Here is an 8,638-nt window from a genome sequence, read left to right on the forward strand (position 1 = left end):
CGTCGAGGGTTCCAGTTGATCCGATCAACGGAACAGCCTGCTCGTGAAATTAACGTGCAAGTGGCTGAGCACTCCACAGACACGTGTACCCTTTACGTAGTTCTTGGGGATATTCAGCGTGACAGTGTGACAAGGCTGACCCTTTGAATTCCAGGCACAACAGAAAGAGGGAGTAAGAGTGAGAGAAAGTTGTGGTGAAAGAGTACAGCAGGGTTCACCACCATTCCCTGGCGGAGCCTCATGGAGCTTTAGGTGTTTTCGCTCAATAAACACTCACAAAGCCCAGTCTGGGAATCGAAACCACGATCCTATGACCGCGAGTCCGCTGCCCTATCCACTGGGCCGTTGCGCCTCCACACGGACTGATCGACATTGGCAATATTTGCAGACCTGGTAGACCCTCCCAAGTATCTCTATGCGTTGTTTATTTTCCCAGCCTATGAGTATTGTATATTAAAAACGGATAGAATTAATAGCTAAACTTTATGTATATCTAGAGCTGTAAAATATACGCAATTTTAGTATTTGCTGCCTAAATATCTCTTTCTATTACATATGTAGAGATTCTAATTACTCCTTTCTTCAATGCGTTATTTCTACACATACATATATGTAGAAAATGTTTATTATTTGCTCACCAATATATTAATCGTTTGGTGGAAATTCCACGGGTCCCATTAGTTATTATAATAATAATAATAATTATTATTATTATTATTATTACTATTGTTATTATTGTTGTTGTTATTACTATTATTATTATTATTGAGTAAGAGAGCAGTGCATGCCATCAAAGTGGTGTACAAATATATGAAACACAATACCCATCATGACTACCCGTCTGATAAGGGTGCACCAGGCACATGCATCACAACCATATGTACACGACATTGTGATCTTATATCAAGAAAAAACAGCACATCACCTTGCAGGTAGGGCCCAGTTAGAATTTTCTTCAGGTTGAGTAGTCCATGCTGCTCAAAGGGTCCCTGAATAAGGTTTGTTTAAGGATGATAATACAAAACAGGCAAGTTTCAAGAGGTGAATTTTTCAAACCCCAAACACTTCCTCTCAGCACATGGCAAAAATTCACTCCCACTACTTCTACTCATGATCAGGGATGGACACATCGTTAGCCACTAAGGGATCTGCCCAACTGGTTAAGGTCAAACAACTGACAAGCAAATCTGTAGTACTTAACAGAATATTTGCTGTAGCCAATCTTTTATAGCAAGATTATTATTATTATTATTATTATTATTATTATTATTATTATTATTATTATTATTATTATTATTATTATTATTATTATTGTTCAGTAGTTTTCTTTTTATAACGTGCTTTCACTTCACTACCGAGCGCAGCTCTGTGCGCCTTGGGTACGTGCTGTGGTTTACTGTGGTGCTCTTATGTTTACTGTATTGAAAGTGTTTTGCGTAGAATGTGTGCAGTACCCAGTAGTGCAATTTTCTGCATGTTATATATATTTGTAAGTCCTGGTGTTTTTGTTATGTAATTGTCTGAATATTTTTTTATTATACCTAAGGCACCTACTATGATAGGAATTGTTTCTGTTTTTAGATTCCACGTTCGAGTTATCTCTATTTCCAGGTCTTTATATTTTGAAAGTTTTTCCATTTCTTTTAGAGAAACGTTGTCATCTGCTGGTATTGATACATCAATTAGAAAGCATTTTTTATCTTCATGATCTTTGACAACTATATCTGGTCTATTTGCCTTAATTTCTCTATCTGTGTGTATTGGCATATCCCAGAGTATGGTTGCTTTCTCGTTTTCTGTGACCTTTTCTGGCGTGCGTTTATACCATCTTTTTTCTGTTGTTATTCCATAGCGTTGGCATAGCGTCCAGTGTATATAGGTCCCAACTCTGTCGTGTCTGTGAATATATTCCTTCTTAGCCAGGACTGGGCAGCCAGAGATAATATGATTTATTGTTTCTTGTCGATCTCCACATATTCTACAGTTACTTGTTATACTTCTTTTCATTATGTGTTTTTGGTAATTTCTGGTGGGAAGGCTCTGGTCTTGTGCAGCAATTAAAAATCCTTCAGTCTTTGCTTTGAGTCCTGAGCTTCTCAGCCATTGCTGGGATTTTTCTCTGTCTATTTCTTTCTCATTTAGTTTAGCCCAGTATTTACCACGTAGGGGCTTTTCTTGCCATCGTTTTATCATGGTCCGTTGCTGTTCTAGTTTTAGTTTGGATTTCATTTGTTTTATAGCTTTTGTTGTTTCCTCTTCTTCTTCTTCTTCTTCTTCGTATTTGTTAGGTAGATTGATTTCTTGTTTGTATTTGTCAGCTTCCTTAAATACTGAAAACAGTTTTTTGTTTTGCTCGTGTTTTGTGGCTATTTGTATTAGTTTCCCTTGCTTCTGGAGTAGGTATTTTTGCAGTCCTATGGTGGTTATTTTATAATAGTTTTCTAGCTGTATAAGACCCCTGCCACCTTCTGTGCGTTGTATATATAGCCTTTCTATGTCAGATTTTGGGTGGTGCATCCTATATCCTGTCATTATTTTTCTTGTTTTCCTGTATATTTTACATAGTTCGTTTAGTGTCCAGTTAAGGATGTTGTAGCTGTAGCTTATAACTGGGACAGCTAAAGTGTTGATACCCATTATCTTGTTTTTAGCATTGAGCTCTGTTTTTAGTATTGAGCTCTGTTTTTAGTATTGATCTAACTCGTCTATAGTACTCTTTCTTTATTTTTTCTTTCATTTGTGTATGTTGTATCCTATCTAGTTCATTGACTCCTAAATACTTATATGGTTGGCTTTCGTCTAGTTCTTTTATTTCATTGGCTTTATCTAGTATTATATTGCTACTTTTAACTAATTTTCCTCTTTTCAGGGTTGCTTTGGCACATTTTTCTAATCCGAATTTCATATCTATTTCCTTGGTAAAGCCGTGTACTGTCTGTAGTAATGTTTCTAGCTCTCTGTCGTTTTTAGCATATAATTTTAGAAGGTGGCTGACTGTTTTTCCGTAGCATTTGTAACCGCATCCAGTTCTATTTAGCAATTATGTTAAAGGTGTGAGTGCCAGGCAGAACAGGAGTGGAGAGAGCGTGTCTCCCTGGAATATTCCTCTTCTAATGGGGATGGCTTTCGTTTTCACAAGTCCCTCTTTTGTTTCGAGCTGTAGCACTGTCTGCCATTTGTTCATTGAGTGCTCTATGTATTTTATGATAATTGGTGCCACCTTGTTTATGGCTAGTGTTTACAGAATCCACGTGTGGGGAACACTGTCGAAAGCCTTTTGGTAGTCCACCCAGGCCATACTGAGGCATTTCTTCTTTCTGCGGCTGTCTTCAGTTATGGCTTTATTGATCAATAATTGATCTTTACAGCCGTATGAGCCCTTGCAGCATCCCTTCTGCTCTTCTGGAAACAGGTTGTTATTTTCCAGGTGTTTACTCAATCTCTGCGATATTATTGCAGTAAAGGTTTTGTAGATCGTAGGGAGACAGGTTATAGGTCTATAGTTTTGTGGTTTCTCCGTTTCCGTGGATTTGAGGATTAAGATGGTTTTCCCTTTTGTGAGCCATTCAGGCATTGTCTCTGGATCTGCTAGTATGTTGTTAAAGTTTTCTGCCAGCTTTTTATGCATTGCTGGCAGGTGTTTTAACCAGAAATTGGGGATCTTGTCGTGTCCAGGTGCCTTCCAGTTGCTTAGTCTTTGCAGTGTCTGGGTGACCTCTTCAGTTGTTATAGGGGCCCAGAGTTGCTCAGGAGCTAAGTTCGTTGTTTTAATGGTCCTTTTCTGGGGTTGTTGCTTCACCGACCATATTTGTTTCCAGAATTTCTCTAGTTCTTCTGCTGTTGGTGCTGAAGTAATGTCTATTTTATTTTTACCCAGTTCTTGATAGAGTTTTGGGGGGTTGGATTTGAACTGTTTGTTTTGTTCAAAGAAACGTTGGCGTTTCTCATACCGGCGGATCCTTTGTGCTTTGGCAAGGATGTCTTGCTTTAGCTTTTCTTTTGACTCAGGTAAGTCTTTTTCTGTAATGCTGTATTTGTACAGTATTTTTGTTTTCTTCTTGTTACTTAGTAGTGTTGATTGTTTACTAATTTCGTTGAGAATCTATAAATCTTTTCTCTTTTTTTAAATTTTGTTCTGGATGTTATTTATCCACAAGGTCTGTTTGGGTGGTAGAACTCCTGTTCGGATGGGTTTGAGTGAGTATCCTGCTCCTTTTGTGGCTGCAGTGGCTGCCGCATATATTATGTCATTTAGCTCAGTGATATTGCCTGTTGTTTCTGTGGTTGTTAGTTCCGTGAAGGCCAGGTTTATGCTATTTATTATTGATATTGTTTTATTGTCTATTTTGATTTTTGGGAGATATAATCTGTGGTCCATTCTAAGATCTGTGGTTTTCAGTTCTTCGGTTATTTTCATTTTCATAGTATCGTAATTATTAGGTTTCCCTTCGTTATTTCCAGACATTATATTTGTTTTGCCTTCCTTTTCATTCATATGTTTGTCTGTGGTGTTCTGGATTGGTGCTTTTTGTACACTATTATACATCTCTACGGTCTGGGTTTGTTGTATTTTGTTTACTTCGTTTTTGCCGGAAACGTTACGTTTGTCCTCGTGTTTTTCTATCTCAGTGTTTATATTATTATTTGGCATTGCTGTGTGACTACTATCTAGATTTTCCTGATGTATTTTTCCTTTCAATTGTTCTATTTCTATTTCTGATATTTTTTTGCTTTTAGAATATATCTTCTTATGTTAGCTAGTTTGTTAGGGTTCATTGTTTTATCGAGGTCTATATTTACATTATTTTTCTTCCATATTTTATATGTATGTGTTGTTGCGTTTTCGTTTTTGGGGTAGAGCACTGCTGTGAAATAGGCGTGTAGGATCGAAGTGTGTTCCTCACGTGTCCATTTATGCCGTTTTGGTTTTGTTTGCGGGACATGAAGAACAATGTCCGGCCCTTTATTTTGACGGTCATCGTTTTCGTAGGGTACCGGTTCGTTTATTTCTGTTGTCAGATTGTTTTGCACGTTCATATCTTCGTACTTTTTTCGTAACAAGCTTACAGTACGTACTTCTCGATTGTTATTCTTGGGTGGAATAATACCGGTGTTATTTAATCTGTTTGTAATTTTTTTGTACATGGTGTTTTGGGGTTCGAAGATGGTCTGATTTTGATGTAACGCGTGTGTTGACGATCGCTGTTCGGGTAGTGGAGGTATCAAATTAAAATACATCATTATATTTGGAAAAATAGGAATAAATTTCAATGAGTATTACTTACTCGGATATAGTCCAACCCTTTGTCAGCTATTTTTTGTACATGGTGTTTGGGTTTGGAGATGGTCTGAATTTTGATGTAACACGTGTGTTTACGATCGCTGTTCGGGTAGTGGAGGTATCAAGTTAAAATACATCATTATATTTGGAAAAATAGAAATAAGTTTCAATGAGTATTACTTACTCGGGTATAGTCCAACCCTTTGTCAGCTATTTTTTGGCTCCATGCGATGTCTTTATTTCCGATGTTTTTGGATAAGTTTCGGAGCAGTGATTTATCGTACTCACATGTTAAACTTCCCCGGTGTCTCTTATTATTATTATTATTATTATTATTATTATTATTATTATTATTATTATTATTATTATTATTATTATTATTTTCAAGATCGATAAAAGAAGTACAGTTGCATACTGGGGTCGATGAAATTGACTATCCCCCTCCCCGAATTTCAGGCCTTGTGCCTATAGTAGAAAGGACTGTTGTTGTTGTTGTTGTTGTTGTTGTTGTTAAGTCGGCGAGCTGGCAGAATCGTTAGCATGCTGAAGAAATGCTTAGCGGTGCGTCGCCCGTCTTTACGTTCTGAGTTCACATTCCACCGAAGTCGAAATTGCTTTTATCCTTTCCAGTTGAACCCTTGGTTTGATGTAATCGACTCGTTCCCACCTCCCACAAGATAACCTTGCGGCAAAAAATATTATTATTGTTGCTGTTGTGGAGGAATTTCAACCATGTTTCGTGGTCTGCTATCACAACAGCTCCTTTATAGGATCCAGTTAGCTCAAGACATCATCAGGAGGAACCACGTCCGGTTTCGGCCCCTACTCCTCTACTGTTTTGACGTGGCGCCCCCCCCCCCTTTCGGAGGTGTCTTCAGTTCTGGTGTTGGGTGCATGTCTTCTTTCTTCTATTCCCTGGCCTCTTCGATGCAGCATCAACGAGTGGTTTTTGTTTTTGTTGTTGCTGTTGTTATTTAAGATGCCATACACTATCCAATATCGTGGTGTTGTTAATTGAAGAGATTGTGTCTACCGGTGGCTTTCAAATTACAACAAGGACCTCACAGACAGTACTTTACGGAAGGTGCGTGCAGTTCCAAATCATGCCGCTTCTTCAATACACCTAGATTGTAGGATATTTCTAGATTTCCCAGAGGTTTCTTCATGTTGGATGGTATCAAACCCGATGTTCCCATGACAACAGGGACAGATTTTTTGTTTGACTCTCATGGCTGAGTATCTCAATCCTCAGCTCTCAATACCTATCAATATTTTCTCCTTCTTTCATGATAATATGTTGGTCTCCTGACACTGCAACGTTGATTATTAGGTACTCTTGTTTGTCTCAACTAAACGTTACTATATCCGCCCTTCGGTTCTTCAGCACTTTGTCTGTCTGGAAGTCAAACTTTTGTCTTCTCCATAGGCGTAGGAGTGCCTGTGTGGTAAGTAGCTTGATTACCAACCACATAGTCCCGGGTTCAGTCTTACCGCGTGGCATCTTCTACTATAGCCTCGGGCCGACCAAAGCCTTGTGAGTGGATTTGGTAGACGGAAACTGAAAGAAGCGCCTCGTGTATATATATATATATATATATATATATATATATATATATATATATATATATATATATATGTATCTGTTTCTGTGCCTGTGTCTGCCCCCCAACATCGCTTGACAACTAATGCTGATGTGTTTATGTCCCCGTAACTTAGCGGTTCGGCAAAAAGAGTCCGATAGAATAACTACTAGGCTTCGAAAGAGTTAGTCCTGGGATCGATTTGCTCGACTAAAGGTAGTGCTGCAGCATGGCCACAGTCAAAAGACTGAAACCAGTAAAAGAGAGTAAAAGAGAGTATTCTGACCATTACCATTCCCGGTGTATGTTAATACCGAGCCCCTTTCACTTCGTATCCATACTTCCGGCATAGTAGGCAGTGAAGGCTCTGCTCTACCTTGGGTCTTCGCTTGTATTCTTTCTGCGCAGCACTTTCACAAGCACTAACAATATCTCGACCCTCTTTCCACACATTTTGCAGAGTTTCGTTGCACTTCTGTGGTATATATTCCTTTTCCTTTGGTTGGTATTCAATGCCTGATCTTGGATAGTGATGATTAGGATTTCAGTCTTCTGTTTTAGGTTACCCTTGCTAAGCCAACTCCATGGTGCCCCCTGGTCTTTTAAGCTGTTAGTTTCGCGGTGGAATTGACCATGTTATTCCATGCGGAGTAGAGTTTCTTTACTTTCATTCGCTATTCGTAATTGGGATTCATTAGTACTCTCAAGTGCAGTTTTGGCAAATCCTTCTGCATTACCAGCATACTATAACAGCTCTTGTTTGCTATTTACTAAATATTCTGCCCTAGTTTTCTTTCACCGTTGATGCACTCCCGTTTGTTAATCATACCACTTCTACCTTTACACCTCTTCATGTAGAGCCCGTGTGCGTTCGCCTTAGGGTGAGGGGCACCATGCAATGGCATTGTGTTTAGTTTTGTTGGTTAATCTCCGCTCGTATCCAATTAAAGATGGGTGAACGATAGCAGACTACAGCAACAACCGGTGTTGCCAGCTTGAAATCAGAATTTTATGTAGAAAAAATAACAAAAATGCTTTAAAATGCTAAATAAGAAAACAAAAATGTTAAAGACTAATTACATAAAAAGCTTAAGTTTTATTTATATTTTTATTTACTTTTTTAAAATTTTATTCAGCATTGAGGAATAATTTCTTGAATTTCACTGATTTGATTACTTTCAGCTGCAGTGCCTAGATCTTGGCTTCAGTATACATTCAAGGTCACAAACTTTGTTAAGCATGCGTTTTGGAATATCGGAGTTTTTGTAACATTCGCCATATCTCTTCGGCCCATAATTTATAGACAGTATTCGATCTATGTATAAGAATATAACATTTTGTTTAACAATCTCGATTTGATTATAGCCATACTACTGAATGACCGTTCAACTTCTGTATTTGAGTTTGCTAATGTCAATAGATTAATGGCAACGTTTGCAACATCTCTAAAAGGATTTTCTCCAGTAACATCTATATATTCCAAGACTTCCAGTCAGAATGTCTCAGTATTAGACGTATTTGTCCACTTAACTAAATGAATGTTATGAAACTGAATTTCGATTGAAGAAAATTTTTCTTCTTTTAAATGCATTGCTTCTAAGACAAGTAAAATTCTGTCTTTGAGATGCAGCAACATATTCTCTACTGAAAAACATTTTATATTCCTCAGTATATTAATATTTCCTGGTAAACGGTGCTTGAGTTCTTCATAAAGGCTACGTAAAAATGGTTGTGCTGTTTCTGAATATTATTAAATTCTAGAATTTCTAACCATTTT

Source organism: Octopus bimaculoides, chromosome 29 (genome assembly GCF_046866305.1).
Source record: "Octopus bimaculoides isolate indiv1 chromosome 29, ASM4686630v1, whole genome shotgun sequence".
Taxonomy (NCBI): Eukaryota; Metazoa; Mollusca; class Cephalopoda; order Octopoda; family Octopodidae; genus Octopus; species Octopus bimaculoides.